At 45.6% G+C, this 19,769-nt stretch overlaps 1 pseudogene across 1 annotated transcript in view; it reads right to left on the bottom strand.

The window, feature by feature from the left end:
- Positions 1-1,292: 1,292 nt before the first annotated feature.
- Positions 1,293-19,769, bottom strand: part of LOC308338245 (small ribosomal subunit protein uS2-like) — an 81,927-nt pseudogene continuing 63,450 nt past the window's right edge. The window contains exon 3 of the transcript in view: positions 1,293-1,730. The product of the transcript in view is annotated as a small ribosomal subunit protein uS2-like (transcript). The remainder of the gene's footprint in view (positions 1,731-19,769) is intronic.

Below are 19,769 nucleotides of genomic sequence, written 5' to 3'. Positions count from 1 at the left end.
CAGGATGACACTCTTTATTTGCAACCACCTTCGTTGGGTTAGGGGAGACCAGCCCTGCTGCCTTAACCCCACAAGTGCCACCTCGGTGTCACAGTACTCAGCAACCACACGTGAAGTGTGCTTTGGCCAATGCTCTTGACATCACAGCAGCTTTTGAAGACTTCAGACCTCCATATTGCCTGTCAGCCCTCAGCCTCACTGTCTTTGAAGCAAGTGGAATCTAACAGGCCCCCAGCCTCTCCTTGGGTCTTCTCTTTGATCTCTGGTGTCTGCTTCTGAGTGACAGCTTCCGGTGGCTGTATCACCTTTGTCCAGACCGGAGGAGCTCAGCTCTTGGGGGCCAGCTTTAGGGAGAGCTCTGTTGCTGCTGTCAGTTGGCCAAGCTCTCCAGAGAGGGATCTGGGGGAAGACTAGAGACCCTGTGGCTCTGGTCCGGGGAACAACAGGGAAACCAAAGGTTAGCCCAAAGGTCCCCTTCCCTAAAGGTTTCTTAGGTCCCACCAGACTCTGCATGTAGCCTGGAGAGGCTGAACACCTCCAGGAGTGCCCCTCCAGGTGTGAGTTCAGATCTTGAACCAACTTGGGGCCTGCCACCTTGAGGTTCTTCTCATAGAGGGGTATCCATGCCCCTACTTGGAGGTGCTCACAGCCGGTTTCCAAAAGGGCACAAATGTGAATGGACAAGGCAGACAGTCCACATATGCCATCCGAATGAGATAACTAAGGCTCTGACAGGTGATATGACTCTAAAGCCACAGAGCTGGTATGGGGAGGAAAACAGACTCCTAGACCCATGCAGCCTCTCTGTCCAGCATGCCTTCCTGTTGACACCTGATAGTTTTTGTTCTTTCTCTGTTTTGCCCTCTCCAAAGAGACTGAACTCGGTGTGAACAGGTTCACTTACTCCACTTTCCAATATTGAGTACCATGTCCCTTGTTAGTTAGTCCTACATTTCCAAAGGGCTATGGTGACTCAGTATTCCTTCTCTGTATTTTCCCTAGTCTTAAATACTTTAAATGTGCCTGTCCCACCCCTGCTTGTCAGTCCTCAGCCAGACTGTGCTGCAATTTCCCTCTTCTCTAGGACTCCATTTCTTCAATGCTGAAGTGTAGATACTAGCTTCTTGTGTGCATGCACATACATTAGAAAATTTATTCTCTCTTACTCAAAGTTCTCCTATTTTTATTACTTTTGTCCACATCCTTTTTTGTGGCTTCCTGGGTATTTTTGCACAGGTGACTGACTAGTGGGTCAGGCACTGTTATGCACCAGATAAATCCTGGAAAATTCCTTAATGTTCTCCCCCTCCTCTTTTATTACACTGCTTTTTCCTTTCTGTAGTCACTTTGGTGGGGGGCAAAACTGGCCAGCTGGGGGCCAACCTGAGTTGTCCTGGAGAACCATTTCTTTTCCAGTATAGAGGGTTCCCTGGGGAAGAGGGTATGCTTGGACCTCCTGAAGCTGCTGCACATGAGCTGGCCATTGTGGCTTCGGAGAGTCCCAGAGATACCCATACTTCAGGCACTTTTCGTAAGGTACCATATACTTTAAACTCTTCGAAGCCAAATCCTGTGCCAATCTGACCTTCACGCTGATGCTGGACGGTCGGCTTCTTACCACCAACCAGGTGAGTCCACAGGTAGGGTGTGGGCATTTCTGTGGAGTTTGGCTTCATGTCTGCAGATTTCCTATCTGGCTGGTTGAACTGCATGGTCACTGCTTCTAGGTCCTGTGGAAAGAGGACTTCAGATCCATTTCATTTCCACAGAGGCTACCCAGGCCTTCCCCCAAGGGACACCACTGAGCAGAAAGCTCCCTACAATTTCTCTGAAGTTAAGTGGAGAATCTCAATCCATGCCAGCTGTGGTCCATGTTACTATCACTATTATTGTGGTCAGGGTAGGGGGTCTTTTCTTAAACAAAGCAAGATGGTAGCCTCTGGATTTAGACCAAACTGAATGTGAATCCTGACTCAGACATTTACAATAGTATTTTGGGTGAGTCGTGTAGCCTCTCTGCATCCCAGTTTCCTCTTCTGTAAAGCGGGTACATCCTTGACAAACTCACATGGGTTTCTGAGAAGGAAGGGAAACGACAGATGTAAATTACCTAGTAGACATTCACCAGAGGTGAACTCCCCTCTGACCTGCTGTGGAGTGGAGCTTGCAGCTGCCTCAGCTTGATAGGCTAGTCAATATTTGTAGGTATAAGAACCCCCAGAAGAGAGCTTAAAACACATTACTCGGGCAACCTGGCCCATGTGGAAGCTGCCCACCTCTCCAAGGACCCACACTTTCTCCTCCAAAGCCCTGCAGAGACTTCTTTCGCAGCCCTCCTCCACTGAGATTTGGTGAGGAGGGTAGTGTCGTCCTTTATAGAGGCCAGATGGGTCAATGCCGGAAGGATGTGGGCACAGACCTGTGAGTCTTCTTGTTGGAGCCAGGAGACAGAATAAAACAGAAAACAGCCTCTGAAGTGATGAATAATCTGGCCAGAAGCTAGAGCCAATTCAGCTGTACCCTCTGACCAGAAAATTAACCGAGAGAGACTCCAGGGATCGCAAAAAGTGAGTTCCCTGAGTTGTTAGGCTCCTCTGAGCCTCAGGTGGATCTTCGGTTTTGTTGGTCTGCCCAACGAAGACTGAATTCCTCGAGGGCCAGAACTTTGTCTCTCTACCTCCCTGGAGCCTCCCACAGTGCCCAGCACAGCGGAGACACTCGATAAATATTTGCTGAAATGAACAGATAGACACCGGCGGTGCTGTCACTGCTGAGTCTCCGGGACCAAGGAGCAGGCTTTCAGTGTGAAGCATCCAGGCTGCCAGCTCTCTCTGCCTCCCCGGAAAAGGCTGGCAGTGGCTCCTCTCCATCTTCTGAGGTTCCCTTATGTGCAGGAAAAGTGAGAGCTTCCCTCCCGAAGCTTATTAACTTCAGTGCATCTAATTATCCTCTGTACAGTTGGGTAAGTTTGAATCGCCTGGCCTCCCTGCATCAGTTTCAGGGTTTTAAACGATTGACAGCTCCAATTAGCTGTAATTAGAAAGGATTAAAACCATCCATCAGGCGAGTTTTATAGATAGACCCAATGCTTATATCTTCATTTGAGATGAGGTTGTCTGGGGTGGGGGGGGCAACCTCATGGTAGTTTCTCCCTCTCAATCTCTCTTCCTCTCTCTTTAAACAGAGCCCAGGGACCCAGATGGTGTTAGTGGTAGAGGACACTTCTAGCTCCTGTGAGAACCAGCCCTGCCTTGGTTTGCATTGTGTTGGGTCTGGCAGCTGATAGTGGTAAGAAAGCTGAATTCTAACTAGAGGATGGGGTAGGGGAAAAGAAAGTCTTCAAAAAGGAAAAATCGCGGAGGCTGTAATCCCTATTGCAAAGGCTCACTGGGAGTGCAGGCATAAGGAATCCGGCTCCCTAGCACTTTATCCTGCTTTTGTTTACCTAACAGGTTGACAATGCATATTTATGCAAATCGGCAGTGGGGCTGTGTTGGCTGTTCATTAATTAACATCTGATGCCTCCTGTGTTAGCCAGGCTCCGAGAATTCCGTTAATTTGATAAACAGCTGACTTTCCCCTCAAAGGTCTTTAATGTGGCCCCTTGGTCTGGATTCAGTGTGAGTGGCAGGGCCTGGCCCTTGAGGCAGGAACCACACTGGCAGATGAGAGAAGGGGTCAAGCAAAGGACGCAAGAGCCTGAGGTCTGAGGCACCTTAGGATCCTGGAGCTGGAGGTGCCTTAGTAGAGGCGGTCAAGGCTGAGCTGGGATTAAGGTGCAGCAAACATTTGTTCAGATCCCATGTCGACTCACTTTGAGTATTCTAGAACGTTCCATATACAGTAGGCTTATTTAGTCCTCACAAAGGCCTAATAAGACACACCCATGGAGCATGATCTGATTTCATCCTCATAATAACTCTATTATTAGCATCATCCCATTTTACAGATGTGGAAGCCGTGGTTCAGGGAAGCCTGGCTTGAAATGGCTGAGCTGGATTCCAAGCCCAGGAGAGTCCTTGTTTCTCACACTTTCCCAGCTTTGCTGATAGAGAGACTGAGAGCATCAACATCAAAGCTGGGGGAAGCAAACTGGTTGGGGATGGAAATGCCTGAGGCAGGGTAGTACCCCTCGAGGGGCTGCTGTCATCCTCACCATCCAGCCTGGACAGGATGTTCATCGCCTCTGTCGTGGAGTAGCAGCAGGAAGAGACTGCAGGGTCTGGACAGGAGGGGAGGGAGGCCAGCACAGCGCAGCTGTCAGTATGGCATAGAGTGACCGGTCTGCTGGTTTTTTATTCTGTGATACTGGAGCACAGAAACTGCAGGTCTGTGAGTGCTACAGAGGTGTTTCCTGGATGGCTGGGTCACAACCCTGCTGTTCCCACCTGGAAACCCCCATTTGCTCCAGGCTCTGGGTAGACTGCAGCTCTCTGTTGGTGCTGCCATCTGACCCCCTACTTGCTTCACTGCCCCGCTCTTTTTGAAGTACTTTGCCCTTCCTGTGTCAAAACACACACACACACACACACACACGCACGCACGCACACACATGGGCAAGCATGCGCATGCACATACAGGGACAGGCACACATGCAGGCAACATCCTTGTGCCCCCCTTCCTCCCACTTTGCTCTTCTGAACACAGGAGCCTGGCTCAGCCCACAGCTGACCGCCCCCTCTGGCCCTGCTCCAACCCACACTTTATTAATACATCCATCCAGTGTGCATCTCCCTGAAGGAACCCTGGGATGTTGCTGTTTTTAGCCGAGTCCAGGATGGGAGCAAGGAAAGCACAGGAAACCTCTATCCCCGCAGAAACTGCAGGAGTCCTGTAGGGCAGCCTGGGGCTCCCAGGGACAGGAAAGCCCTCCTCCTCAATCCCCAGGCAGGGAGTTGCTCCTCTCCAGAGGCCTCTGTCCAGGCACGGGCATGCTTCTAGTCAGACCTCTAACTTTGGGGGTTGCAGACCCCGTTTTCAGAGGTAGACAGTCACAGAATATGAACTGATGGCTGGTGTTAAATGAAGTCCGTTGCTCCGTTCCAGGTACTGGAAAGCGCCACTGTGAGTCCGTTCAGGTGTTTCCTCTTTCCCTGATTCACATTATCATCATTTTGTTTACAGAAGAAGGCAGAGCAGGAGCAACTGCAGCCAGGTGCCACTGGAGGTTAAGTCCACTTACCTCCCCAAGCCAATCTGGTCAGCATCCCTAGCCAAGCATCCCCTGTGGCCTGGAGAGCCAGCCATTAGAACGGAGCTGCTCATTAACAAACCAGCAGTAGCTGCCTGCTTCCTTGCATTCCTTTTGTCCTCCCTCAGGACCCTAATAGAGCCTTTGTTTCAGATGGAAGAAAAGCAGGTAGCCTGTCTCACCAGGCTGTTAGGGATGAGGATCTCTAGCTATAAAACCAGGGACCAGGGTCTGGCTAGGAGGGATTCTTTAAATTCCAAAGTGGAAAAACTGCTATACAAACATACTAGCCCTTCTGAGCCCTAATGCTGACCAAAGCCACAAGGTTTCATCAGGTCCTGACTGCGTGTGGAGCAGCGAGGTCAGTGTGCTTTGGAAGATTCGAAATGAGAATTAAAACCACACACACACACACACACACACACACACACACACACACACAAAACAACCAAGCCTGTGATCACAGCCCTGCTGTGAAGAGATTCATGACCACATTAAGAAGATAAGCTTTAACTGAGTGGAGGAAAACCTGATCTGACATCCCCGTTCTGCCTCTAGCTGGGGAACCTGGGGCAAGAGATCAGCAAAGGCTCCTTGAGGCCCCGCCCTGCCAGCAGTCTAGGGTTCGGATCACTCCCCTTTCTTTTTTTTTTTTTTTTTTTTTTTTTTCCCATTTTTTATTTATTTTCAGCGTAACAGTATTCATAGTTTTTTCACCACACCCAGTGCTCCATGCAATCTGTGCCCTCCCTAATACCCACCACCTGGTTCCCCCACCCTGCCACCCCGCCCCTTCAAAACCCTCAGGTTGTTTTTCAGAGTCCATAGTCTCTCATGGTTCACCTCCCCTTCCAATTTCCCTCAACTCCCTTCTCCTCTCCATCTACCCTTGTCCTCTATATTATTTGTTATGCTCCACCAATAAGTGAAACCATATGATACTTGACTTTCTCTGTTTGACTTATTTCACTCAGCATAATCTCTTCCAGTCCTGTCCATGTTGCTACAAAAGTTGGGTATTCGTCCTTTCTGATGGAGGCATAATACTCCATAGTGTATATGGACCACATCTTCCTTATCCATTCATCCGTTGAAGGGCATCTTGGTTCTTTCCACAGTTTGGCGACCGTGGCCATTGCTGCTATAAACATTGGGGTACAGATGGCCCTTCTTTTCACTACATCTGTATCTTTGGGGTAAATACCCAGCAGTGCAATTGCAGGGTCATAGGGAAGATCTATTTTTAATTTCCTGAGGAATCTCCACACTGTTCTCCAAAGTGGCTGCACCAGTTTGCATTCCCACCAACAGTGTAAGAGGGTTCCCCTTTCTCCACATCCTCTCCAACACACGTTGTTTCCTGTCTTGCTAATTTTGGCCATTCTAACTGGTGTAAGGTGGTATCTCAATGTGGTTTTGATTTGAATCTCCCTGATGGCTAGTGATGATGAACATTTTTTCATGTGTCTGGTAGCCATTTGTATGTCTTCCTTGGAGAAGTGTCTGTTCATATCTTCTGCCCATTTTTTAATATGATTATCTGTTTTGTGTGTGTTGAGTTTGAGGAGTTCTTTATAGATCCTGGATATCAACCTTTTGTCTGTACTGTCATTTGCAAATATCTTCTCCCATTCCGTGGGTTGCCTCTTTGTTTTGATGACTGTTTCTTGAACAGTACTCCCCACCCATTCAGCCCTCTTAGCTCCATTTTAGCATTTCTGTCAAGCAGGGAAAGCAGGGATGGCAAGTCCCAGTGGGCAGATGAAAATTAGAGGATCAGAGAGGTTGCACGAGTCTTTGAAATGTGCCCAGCAGGAAGGCTGGTGCTGGACTCCAGCCTGCCTGTGCCAGCCACTCCGCTGCTAGGAAACCCCTCCAAGACCGAGGCACCTCGCAGCCACCCCAGTTCTTCACAGAGGGTCCCTTCAGTTGATCCTTGAGTGTAGCTTATATCCGATTTGGGTGACTTCAGTTCTGTCACCTGGACATTTTCCTCACCTCAACCTGTTCCTCTCAAAATGTGGCTTTTGGAGAGAGCTGGGCTGCGGCAGACCTTTCAGGCAGGAGGTGGCCTCCCTCTCTGTCCACAGGCCCTTCCCAGCTGTCACATGAAAGCCTCATGTTCTTTCCTGCGTTACTACCTGTGGCTTCTGAGGGCCTTAGGCTGTTGCCCCTGAGCGCTCTGTTGACTACACGCTCTGGCTCTTTGTTCTTCAGAAGCCCACAAAGAGTGAGGAAACCTCCAGAGCTTTGAAAGGCCCTCTGAGAAGACCCCCTCTTGCCTCCCTTCACCACCACCCCTTACCTGAAGAGATGAAATGTTGTACTTGAAAGGGGCTTCCGATGCCTGGCTATTGCTTTGCAGGAGCTAAAATATGGCCTCAAGCTATTTCTGAGGCTTTGTTACTCACATACAAGAGATGTTTGCTCAACTGAAATCCACCCCGAGCCTCATTTAGATGTAGCACCACAGCTGAGTAATGTTCTGTTCTCCTGGGTTACCTAGCTCAGCCTTTCACTGGGGCCTGATGGCCCCCGGGGTTCAGGGCTCACTGCCTCTTTTCAGATTTAACTCATTCATGCTTTGTTACTTGCTTTTTGTACATTTTGTACGTTTGCCTTTCTTTCTTTCTTTCTTCTTTCTTTTTTAATCCAGGCAGGGAAAAAAAAAAAAAAAAACATTTTCCAATTTCACATAATTTCTGTTCCCAACACAACCCTCCCCTCCCCACTCCACCCCACGTACTCACACAGCCCCTGCCAGGAACATCGTCTTCTGAAACGGGTCCTGAAATGAAAGATCAAGAGAGGCATCTGCTCCTCCCCTTGAGTAAAACCCCTGGATGTGTCTCAGGCAGGATGAAATAACTCTGGCTGCTGAGGTTTCTCTGAACCCGGCCAAAAAAAACCCCTCTCTGTTTCAAGAGGCTTTTATAGATCGATGGACTGTGCTTGTGGCTGTTTTAGTGTACCAAAGTGCTCTCGGATATGTGGTGTCCAAAAAAAAAAAAAAAAAAAGAGAGAGAGAGAGAGAGGGACGGAGGGAGAGAGATCAATAAGGTAAGGATACCAAGAGCACATTAATTATCATTGGAAAACGCTTTCCAAAGAGTGGCTGGGGCCACTACAGCCCCAGGAGCTAACTCTGGGAGAGAGAGAATGGCCTGCTTTCCTCACCCCCCCCCCAACCACATTAATCAGTTTGTGGCAAAATCAAATGTTCGCACTTTCACTCCTTTGTGGGTATGTCCAGTCTGTGTGCTTTGGTAGTCAGAGTTAGGGTGGGGGAACAGTAGGGCTGTAGCTGCCTATCTGCTCTGGCCAAGGGCTCAGCCGTTGGGGGTGAAGGGTAAAGAAGGTCCAGGCTCTTAGAATATCATCAGAGTGTGACTCCCTGAGACCCAATTAACCGGAGGGCTCAGGGAACAAAATGCTACCCTCTGACAATATCTCTAAAATGCTGAGTGACCTTATTACTTGCAACACAAACCAGGGTGCTTCCAGGAATGAAAGAGGGTGCTGTGAGTAGTTGCATTAAATCTGTCCCAGGCTAGCTAGCTAGCGTGTTGTTCTGCTGCCTCTACTCAGCCCCCACCCCCACCTCCTGCTGCCAGAGCAAAGCACTTCCTTCAGGAGAAGATTCAGTTCAAAGAAACACACACACACACACACACTTTGAATCAGAAATTCCAATTATATGTTCAAGATGATGAAGTTTGGCTTGGCGGGGGTGGGGAGATAAATTGAGCATAGTCAGGACACGGTGGTGAAATCCCACCTCTGTGACCAATACTGTATCGGGAAGCAGGACAGTGGAGGAACAGCCCCACTCCACACCGTGCCACCCTCCACCCTCTGTCCACCCCTCACCCGCACAGAGAATCTAGATTCCTACTTCACTGGACCACCCAAGACATCCAGTGGGACCCCCGCAATTTCCCACTCCCAAACTGACAGCCGTTTTGCGGTCCCTCGCTCCTAGGAGAGGCCCAGTGTTCAGGATCCTGGCCACCAGCTCCTTAAGCAGTGTCCACCACCAGCTCCTTAAGCAGTGTCCGAGTCGTCAGTTACCCTACCTCTCCCCAGGTCTTTAACCTCTCCACCCCCTCAGATCAATCCTATCGGCTTCCAACATGCTCTAATCTTTCCCGTTAATAGTAGTAATAACAATTTCTTTAAACTCTAGATCTTTTTTTTTTTTTTAAGATTTTATTTATTTATTTGACAGAGATCACAAGTAGACAGAGAGGCAGGCAGAGAGAGAGGAGGGGAAGCAGACTCCCCGCTGAGCAGAGAGCCCCATGTGGGACTCGATCCCAAGACCCTGAGATCATGACCTGAGCTGAAGGCAGAGGCTTTAACCCACTGAGCCACCCAGGCACCCCCCTAAACTCTAAATCTTATACCATCTTCTAGCTAGGTGTATAGTTCTATTTTTTTTCACAGCCAAATACCTCCAAAAATTTTGTTTATGTTTGTGCCTCCACTTCCTCACTTTCCAAAGGTGTTTCAGTCCACTCCAGTCTGGCTTCTGCCCCCAGCGCATCACCAAAAAGGCTCTCAGTAAAGTCACCGGCAACCTCCATACCACTAAACCCACTGGACATCTTTCAGTTTTCCTGTCATTTGTCCTCTTGGAGTCTTTCAACAGCCCTGTTGACCATTCCCTCCCTCCATCTTGAAACACTCTTAACTCCTGGCTTCTCTGGCATTACGGAAAGTATTCCTGATTTTCTTTCTCTTTCTTTCCTTCCTCTTAACCCCATTCCAGCCTCCTAATTCTGTAACCCAACCTTTACCTTTTGGCTTCTGTGGGCTCTCCATGTCCCATTTCCTCCTCTTTCTACACTATCTCCCTAGGCAAGTCCATACCCCCTGTGACCCATTGCCCCCTATAAACTAGCTTTGTATCTCCAAACTCCAGAGCCTGAGAACCATACATCCAAATCTAACTTGCAATGCTCTACCCAAACACTGCCTAACCCGAGCACCTCAAACTCCGGATCCTGCTCTGGTGGATCCCATCTCAATGAAGCTTCACTTTCCAATCCTTGCTTGGTCATGATGACATCATGGCATCCTTCAGATGGGACCCTCATGTTTCACATCTCGTCTATGACCAAATCCAGTTGATTCTTCTTTCTAAATTTCTTTTAAAAGTACTGATTTTCTCCATCTCTGCTGCCATAATTATACTCCATCTTTATTATAATTTTTCACCTGGACTTGTGGTGAAGTCCCCTTTCTTGTCTTCTTTATCTACCCACCCCCAAAATAATCATAATCTCTCACTCTCTCATAAGATAGGTAGACATAATATACATAATATGTGTGTGTATATATAATCATTGCTCTTTTTACTTAAAACCTTTCAAAAACAACATCCTTATTACAAGCTACAAACTCCTACATGATCTAGACCCCTTATCTGCAGCTCCAATCTCATCCCACAGCCCTCTCCCCAAGTCATTATTTTCTGGAAACACTGCTTTTTTCATTTCCTCAGACTTTCCAGCTTTTAACCTCAGAGAGTCTTCCTCTGGTTCCAATCATCTTCACTTCAGGTGATTCATTTTGACCTAATCTTCCAGTCTCAACTTAATGTCTGGCTTTTCTATCCTCAATTAAGTACCCTCGCAATTTGCTCTTATGGCATCCCATAATCCCACTTTGTTGCACATATAATAAACATGCTAAAGAATTATTTGCTTATAGGTACCACTCTTAAGAGACTATACACTCTATGACAGCAGGTGCTTGCTTCCCCTATATATCCACTGTCTATTATATAGTAGCTGCTCATTAAAAACTTGATGAATGAACACTACACTTCCAAAATAATGGAAATAAACTGGAGTCTGTTCAGAAGAGTGAGACTACAGGGCAAAGAGGTCTTAAACGATGCCATGGTCACAGAAGATATTTCCACAATACTTACTTTGGAGTGAGGTGCATACTAAGAACTTCATTTATATTGTCCTCATTAATCCTCCTAGAAAACTTTCAGGGGGACCTATCATTACAATTCCCATCTCTCATATGGGAAAGTTGAGGTGAAGTTCTTTTCTAAGTTCCCTCAAGGTCACACACATAGAATTAATGTAGGGGGCGGTTTGGGACTCTGGTCCCTGAGTCTGAGTTCTTACCAACTCGACTACATCATCTCTGTAGGACAGAGAAGGAAACTTTCTTCAAATATGTGAAGTGCTGACATGTGGAAATGAAAAGCAACTTGTTCTGTATTGACCTAAGGGATAGAATTAGAACCACTGATTGAGTGAATATAGGGAAACAAATTTTGACTAAATATAATGGGGGGAATCAGGATAACTAGATGTGTCCAGAAAGGGAACGGGCTGCCTTCGGTGGAGGAACTTAAGGGAAGGCTAGAAATCAAGTGGACATACAGAAGACAGACAAATGTCAAGTGGGCAGCTTGATTAGAACATTTGATGCTTGTCACAACCCTGACAGTCTGTACAATTTATCCCCCACACTTTATACATTTCCATCTATTGTACTGAGAGATGATAAATATTTTCAGCACCATGACCATGAATCTCAGTTATCAATAAAAAGATATCATTTATTTTCTATTTAACAAGGTGGCTTCTTCCAATTCTTTTTGAATGAGGCAGCGTCTGACATTTTTTGAGTAATTAACTGCTAAGAGAGGTGAGTGGGCTTGTTCTGGCACAATTTGAAACAGGAGAGGGGCTTCCTGACCTAGCCACATCCGATCAGAAATCCAATTAACCAAGACAAACACTCCCCAGCACTGTAGTTAATCCCGGTTTTCAGGTTTTCACGTAGAGCCTCTTTTCCCTCTCTAGTCCTTTAGCCATTTTGTCAGAGGGTGGTTAAATTCTGTATCAATTTACATGCTTGTTTATAAAATACATCATAGACTAGGAAAAAATCTAGCCAGTCTAGTCTGTTGTTCCTCTTCTTGTAGAGTAATTTTGTGGTGGGCAGGGGAGGGGAGGTGGTAGGACGGAAGAAATAAAAAAGAAAGTAAGAAAAAAAAATGAAGGGGCTGGTGGGAGAGGCCTAAACACTGCAATTTTCCAACCATTTTCATCCAAATTGTCTGCAATTTCCCGGTGGCCCAGGCTCCAAATTGCCAGTGAATAGTGCCGCAGTAATCCCGGCTGGAGCCCGAGCACTGTTGCTTATTAAGAGCCGAACCCACAACAGAACGTGCTGGCGCACACCCCGCCCAGGCAGAGTCCGCGTTTAAGGCAGGGACAGGTGAGGAAACGTGGCCCCAATCCCTCTTCTCACCCTCTTGCTTCTAGAAAGAGCCCTCAGCCAGGTTCACAGGAATCTGAGTCGGGCGAGGCTGTTTCAGACATTACAACTCCTTTTCTCCATTCCCTCTCTGCCCATCACTTTACAGATGGGAACACCGAGGCCCAGAGGAGTCAAGTGACTCCCCTCAGGTCTCCCACTGATTTACTGTAGCAGTGGGGCAGAGACTTGGGACTGTGGATACCACTTCTCTACCTCTTTCTCTCTGGTGGATGTAGACAAAGATCTTGAAGGAAGAACTCATCTCTTTACCAGTGGACCTTACCTGTCGATGTGAGAACAAAATAAGAAATAAAAATAGAATTTAGAAACTCTAGCATTCTTTATGTATGAAAGTCAACTCTAGGACTCTGGAGAATAAAATCCATCCATGAATGAGAAAGAAGACATACCTAGTGGGATATGAATATCTCGAACCATTGGAAGTTCATTAAAATTCATAATGAAACTGATAATTAAACACATAAATATATGGCATGACAGGTACATTATTGTACCTCTAGAAATCAATTTGTGCATGTGGTTGTTAATTTGTGGCTGTCATTAATTACCAGCGATAAGATCAATATGTAGCTACTTCCTGGCTTCTACCATACCCTGTCTGAGGAATGGGCCCGTACAAAAATTATGGTGATAGTAGGTTTTCTGGAGAAACCAGTTATGAGCTATACCAAGAATCTGGTCCAGGAGGAAGAGTTCTGAGATGGTTCTGAGATGGTTCAGGCGATCCAGCCACCACGAGGTGACTCTACCATTGAGGTGTCTGTCCCCTGGTGAACTTTGGGATTATCTGTTTACACATGTGACATCTGAGGACAATTTTAATGTCACCTACCCTGTTCCACCATGTCCAATGCTGTCACCTCCTGCCTGCGGGATACCTGGTCTAGGTTATTCAATACCTCTATTTCCTCATGTGAGACGAAGGCATCAAAAAACATAGCATCCAGAACAGGGGCAGGCACACAGCAACCATTATTATTATTATTATTTTAACCAAGTTTTATCAGCCTGTTTTTCTGTGAAGGTGAAGTTTCATCGTAATAATCATAAGAAATGATACATACAATAAACGGAAGCTATTATTATCCTGATTCTTCCAACCTCTCAAGGTTGCTGGGTGGGCAGGGGATCAACAATAAAATAACATGTAAGAAAGCCTTTTACTAATTGAAAATCACTTTAGCCACTGTAAATGAACTTTCCTTCCTGATCTGGGGGGGTGGGGCTTGCGTCACTTGAGAGCTTGGGCTCAGGGCAGCGTCTCCTTCTCTGTCATGTACTCAAGAGGGGAAAGAAAACCATCCCTGCATTCCATGCAATCCCTTCTGGGAGGGCAACTTTGAATCTGCAATATTTAAGCATCAGGACCAGTCCGATCCCTGGACGAGGCTATTGCCCGTGTAAGAATTTAGGTGATAGGAAAAGGGCACTTCCAACCTTAACAGTAATTTTGCCAAGTACTTTCTGATAGGGAACTTATTTCCGGGAGTAAGAGAAACACAGTCTTGGTACTAAAAGGCATTGACACTAACATGTAAGCGACTGTACCCACTGCCTCAGAAAATGAAGACGACAACACGAGAACATAGGACTTCCAAAGTGTGGCTGGAGGACTCAAAAGTTAATGTTGCCAGCACCCCAGTTTTGCCAGGGTGCCTCTGAACAGGTATCTTCCTGATCCATGCCCGGCTCTGCTACGTGTGTCGTTTGAATAGATCAAGAGCACATTCCTTCCACTTCTAACCCCTTCTCCCCATTTCGGTCCTGGCACACGGACCAGTCTCCCCAGCACGGAGTCTCTGCAATGCATGCATTGAAGCTAACAAGCAATAGTGCTCCCAGAGTGCTTGATAATGCACAATGATCAGATTGGCTTTCCTGGAGAACCCAGAGATTCACGACGCCACCCACCACCTCCCTATCCCCCCCTGCCTGAAAAAGGCTTGTTTGATTGTTCACTTCAAGGGAGGAAAATGAGAGAGATGTAACTTCACATGGAGCTGAAACACTTGTCTTAAATCATCTCCTCCAGACTCAGTTCGCTGGGGCTGCACACAGCTTCTCCATCCAAGAGCCCGAGAAGACTGGGCTCAAACACTTGGGCGTGCTTTGCTCACTGGCCCATTCCTGAGTCTCTGGCTCAAAGATTCTAGAGTGCAGCCTCTTTCACCAGGAGTAACATACTACCTTGCATGCTGGCCCTGTTTTCTTTTCTCCTCCAAAGGAGTGAGAGACAACCCTCACAAAGCTCTCTGCTCTGTTAGCAGTGCTCTAGATTTTTCTTTGTACCTGTTCACAGCTTGTTACAGTTTATGCATTGGAAAGTGTTTCTCTTTTAATTGATACCAAGGGGCTGCTTTCTCCTTTAAGATGATTCAGGAAAGGCACTGCTCATTAAAGGAGAGAATAGGAGGTGGGGCTGAGATGTAGCTAATTATGTCAGGCTTGAGAAAGAGGGCAGGGGAAGCCTTTTCATCTGAGACCTCTGTAGATTGCTAAATTAAAAGAATGTCTTACGCTGATAAACAGGTTGGAGCCAGGCAGTGGAGCACAGCTATTGGGAGGTCATGGCCAGGGCTGCTAGGTAGGGGAGGAGGCAGTGTTCACTGTTACTGTAGGCTCTAGGAGGTGAGGAGGTAGGGGCGTGGAGGAGAGGGGGCTTGTGAGGAGTAGATTGTTCTTCAACTTCCCTGCCCTCTTCCACATAGTTTTAAAATCATGGACAGGAAAAAAAAAAAAAAAAAAGAGCCAGCCAATTACAGCCCATAGACCAAAACCAGCCTAGAGCCTGTTTTTACATATTACAATAATTGGGAAGAGAAGGGCCATGGAATAAAAAGAAGAAATGATATTTCATGATGTGAAAGTTACACAAAATTTAAATTTCAGTGCCACAAACAAAGGTTTATTGGAGCCCATATTACTGAGACATTATTTACAGCTGCCTCTGTGCTATAGCAGCGGGGTGGGATAGTTGCAACAGAGACTGTATAGCCCAAGAAGCCTAAAACACAGTGGACCCTTGAACAACATGGGGTTAGAGCTACTCCCAGGGCAGTCAACAGTATGTGTATAACTTTTGGGGCATCTGGGTCAGTCAGTCAGTCAAGCATCTGACTCTTGACACTGGCTCAGATCATAATCAGGGTTTAAAATTGAGTCCTCCATTGAGCTCTACATGGAGCTTAAGATTCTCTCCTTCTCCTTCTGCCCCTGCCCACTTCTCTTTAAAAAAAAAAGTTGGGGCTCCTGGGTGGCTCAGTGATTAATTAAGCTCAGGTCTTGATCCCGGGGTCCTGGGATCGGGTCACGATCCCAGTGTCCTGGGATTGAGCCCTGCATCGGGCTCTCTGCTCAGCGGGAAGCCTGCTTCCTCCTCTCTCTCTCTCTCTGCCTACTTGTGATCTCTGTCTGTCAAATAAATAAATAAAATCTTAAAAAAAAAAGAAAATCATAAGGAAAATACATTTATAGTCCTATACTGTATTTGTAAAAAAAAAAATTTCAACATATAAGTGGACCCAGACATTTCAAACCTGTGTTGTTAAAGGGTCAATTGTATTTACTATCTGGCCCTTTATAGCAAACATGTGATTATACCTTCTTTAAGGTAAAGGGGGAACAACTAGGGTGAGTTGGGTGGTAGCTGTGAGGTATAGAAACTGCTTCAGACCTGGGGTTAGATCTGGATTTGAAGCCTATCTTCACTCTTGGAAAAAATCACATATGTCCCTGAGCACAGGTATTGCCAGCTGTAAAAAAGGAAATAAACAATGCATGTTCTGTGGATGTTAAATAAGATGAGATACATGAGCGGGGAAAAAAAAAAAAAAAACTGGCACGATCCTTGATATAGAATAGATTCTCAATAAATAATAACAGGCAGCATTATTCCCAGTAGTCAAAATATAGAAACAACCTAAGTGTCCATCAATGGAAAAGTGGAAAAAGATGTGTGTGTACACAATGGAATAGTATTTGGTCATGCAAAGGAACAAAACCATATGTAACACATGAGTGGTTCTTGAGGACATTATATTAGGTGGAATAAGTCAGACAGAGCAAGTCAAATACTGTGTGATATCACTTATACGTGTAATCTAACAAAGCCAAACTCATAGAAATAGAGTAGAACAGTACCAGGGGCTGGAGGAGAAATGGGGAGATGGTAGTCAAAGAGTACAAAATTCCAGTTAGAAGATGAGTACACTCTGGGGATCTAATGCACAGCACTGCGATTATAGATAACAATACTGTACTATATGCTCAAAAATTGCTAAAATAGTAGACCTTAAACGTTCTCACCACAAACAAAGAAATGGTTAATTATCATGTAGCAGTGCATGTGTATCAAATCAATGCTTTGGGTACCTTGAAGTTATACAACATTATATGTCAATTATATCTCAATAAAGCCGAAGAAAAGACAACAGAATGAATAAAGGAATAATTTTTTATATAACTTTTATCAGAAGCCTGCACATATTTAAAGAACCCATTTTGGCTCTATTTCTTCAGGAAAGTTCCATAACTTCCCAGCCAACCTTGCCTCAAATCATCTTCCCCACCTCTGAATGTCTACAGTGCTTACCAAACATCTCCTTTTAACCTCTATAGGACCTCTTGATGTTAGTTTTTATAAGCATCTAGCTCATTTTCTTCTTCAGATTGTCAGCTTAGTGGCATGCTCACTCACTCTCCGTTGTGTAGAACTAGTTTAGAAGATGTGCACATGAACCACTTCATGAGAGACACCAGTAACAGTGCTCAGGCAACATGAGGTAGCATTTCGTACAGGGCTGGGGTGGCCGGTGAAGGCTTCAGCGAGGAGGTGGATCTGGAGCTGACCATGAGCATTCATGATTTTGTTTGTGCAGAATTTGAGAGAAGCGCCACGGGACATTCTAAACTGTGACAATAATGTGTAAGCCAAGGTGTGGAGACTTGTTCTAGGAGTGGAACAATCAGATTGCTATGGAAGATGGGGACTGGTAGCAAACGAATTAGGAAGTTTGTGGCTTCAAGCGACAAAAAAAAAGCAAGCTCAAACTGGATTAAGCTAAAGAAAAATGTACCATCTCAGGTAACTGGAAGTCCAGAAGTAGGACTCTAGGCACAGTAGGACTCGGGTTCAGTTTCTGTCATTTCTCTTGGCTCTGCCCATCTCCGTGCAGACTTCGTTCTCAGGCTAGTCTCCCATGTGGTGTCAGGACGGCTGCCAGCAACATTTGAGCCAATATGCTACCTTGTTCACATCTAACAAAACATACAGATGAGGGAAAAAAAAAATCTCCCCTATCCCTGGAATGAAAGCCCTTTCCCTCACTCTCATTGGGCCACCTGGGGTTACATGATCATCGCTAGACAAATAACCTGGCCTCCTTTGCCAGTCTAGCAAGAGCAGGTAGTAGGATTACTATGAGTGGCTTGGATAAGCCCCAAAGCCCAGCATCCCCTAGTCACACAGGCTGCATGGAGAAAGGGTGGATACCTGAGTAAAACTGCAGTGTTGCCAAGAAAGGAGGCAGGAGGGCTAGATGCTGAGTAAGCAACTAACACTGCCCTCCTCAGGTCATAAATCACTAGGAGAGGCATACTGAAGCCCAGTTGCAGGTAACAGTGGCTATCAAGCTCAAAACTTCAGATGGTATCTTGAAAATAAAAATGGCTCCTTGTGATTGCTTTCTGCCATCACTGACTCATGCATGGGTTTGTCGTAGCCTGAACAAACCTGGGAGAGGCTGAGCCAAGATATGGACAGGAGGAGGCAGAAATAAGTTGTTATAAACCAGATTTCACTTTGATTTTCTGCGCAGCATAGACAAAAATCATGTCTAAAGGATTTGACTCAGCAGCCTTGTTATCGGCCCAAAAGGTAGCTCCAGTCTTTTCATTACTACTGCCCAGGAAAATACTGCTCTCTTTGGCATTCTCTCTACTGGGGCTTGCCGAGAATAGCACACTCTCTATATTTTTTAGAAATGACAGAAATATTCCTGGTGCTTGGGTTAAGTAATTAAGATTTGCTGTGGGAACACTGAGGAACCCCATAAAATGGCTGCGTGTCTTGGCAAATGAATTACTCAGTGTTTAATTACTAAAAATTACTATCAATTACAAAATGTTACTGCAAATTACTTGCAGAATAGACACATTTGTTTGTGGCTATTAATGATTTCAATTACTCCTCATAGGTAATTGGTTTCTGCACACAGAAGGGCACCAACTGTCGAATAGGAGCTCAGCAATAGAAAATGCTGCTCCTCCAGCGGCTTCTTTCAACTCTGAGCTGAAATCGTAAGATAAACATTGGAGCCATCTTTTCTCTAGGTTTGTCGGCGAGGTGCACTACTTCCCTCGGGACTCTGAGGGCTGGAGAGGACCTTGGAGACCTTCTCTTCTGACACAGAGAGGAGGAAGCAGGACACAAGAGGTCCCTGTGGTTTTCTTGTTTGTTTTGTTTTGTTTTGTTTTTTAAATCACATACTAATACCACAACATAGATGAACATCAAAAACATTCTGCTAAGTGAAAGATTTTAGTCGCAAAAGACCACGGATTGCATGATCCCATTTATATGAGATGTCCATAATAGGCAAATCTATAGAAATAGTGGATTAGTGGCTGCCTAAGGCTGGAAGAGAGGGGAAATGATAAGGAGTGACTGCTAAAGGGCACAAGGTTTATTCGGGGGCTGACAATGATATTCTGAAATTGGATTATGGTGATGGCTGTACAACTCTATAAATATATTTAAAAATACTGAATTATATACTTTAAATAGATGAACTTTATGGCAAATAAGTTATTTTTCAACAAGACTATTAAAACAAGTATGTTTAATCATGTAATTAGATGGTGGGAGGGCTAGATAAGGATCCAGCACCCCTGACCCTCACTTTATTGCTCTTTCCACTAGGCTATCCTGCTTCAATATATGCCCAACTTGCTAGAAGGCATAACTCACTGAAGAAGATAGCTAATGAGATTCATTGTTGAAATTGTGGTCTTATTTAAGAAGGACTCACTTCTAGCTATTTGTGTATTATTAAGAGGACATAAACCATGTTCATTAAAGCAGCACACAGTGCAACCAGAAAAGGAACTTAATAACATAAAATTAAATAAAATAATGTCTTAGCTTGGATTCTCCTTGAAAAACAGAGCTTGTGACAAAAGTTTGCCAGCAAGTAGTTTATTTTTAGAAGTGATCTTAGGGTATACGATGGAAGGAATGGGTAGATTAAAAAGGGAAAGGAGAAAA

This window comes from Martes martes, assembly GCF_963455335.1.
Source record: "Martes martes genome assembly, chromosome: 2".
NCBI classification, from domain to species: domain Eukaryota; kingdom Metazoa; phylum Chordata; class Mammalia; order Carnivora; family Mustelidae; genus Martes; species Martes martes.
Note: the sequence above shows the minus strand (reverse complement) of the source record. Positions and strands in the feature narration are given on the sequence as shown.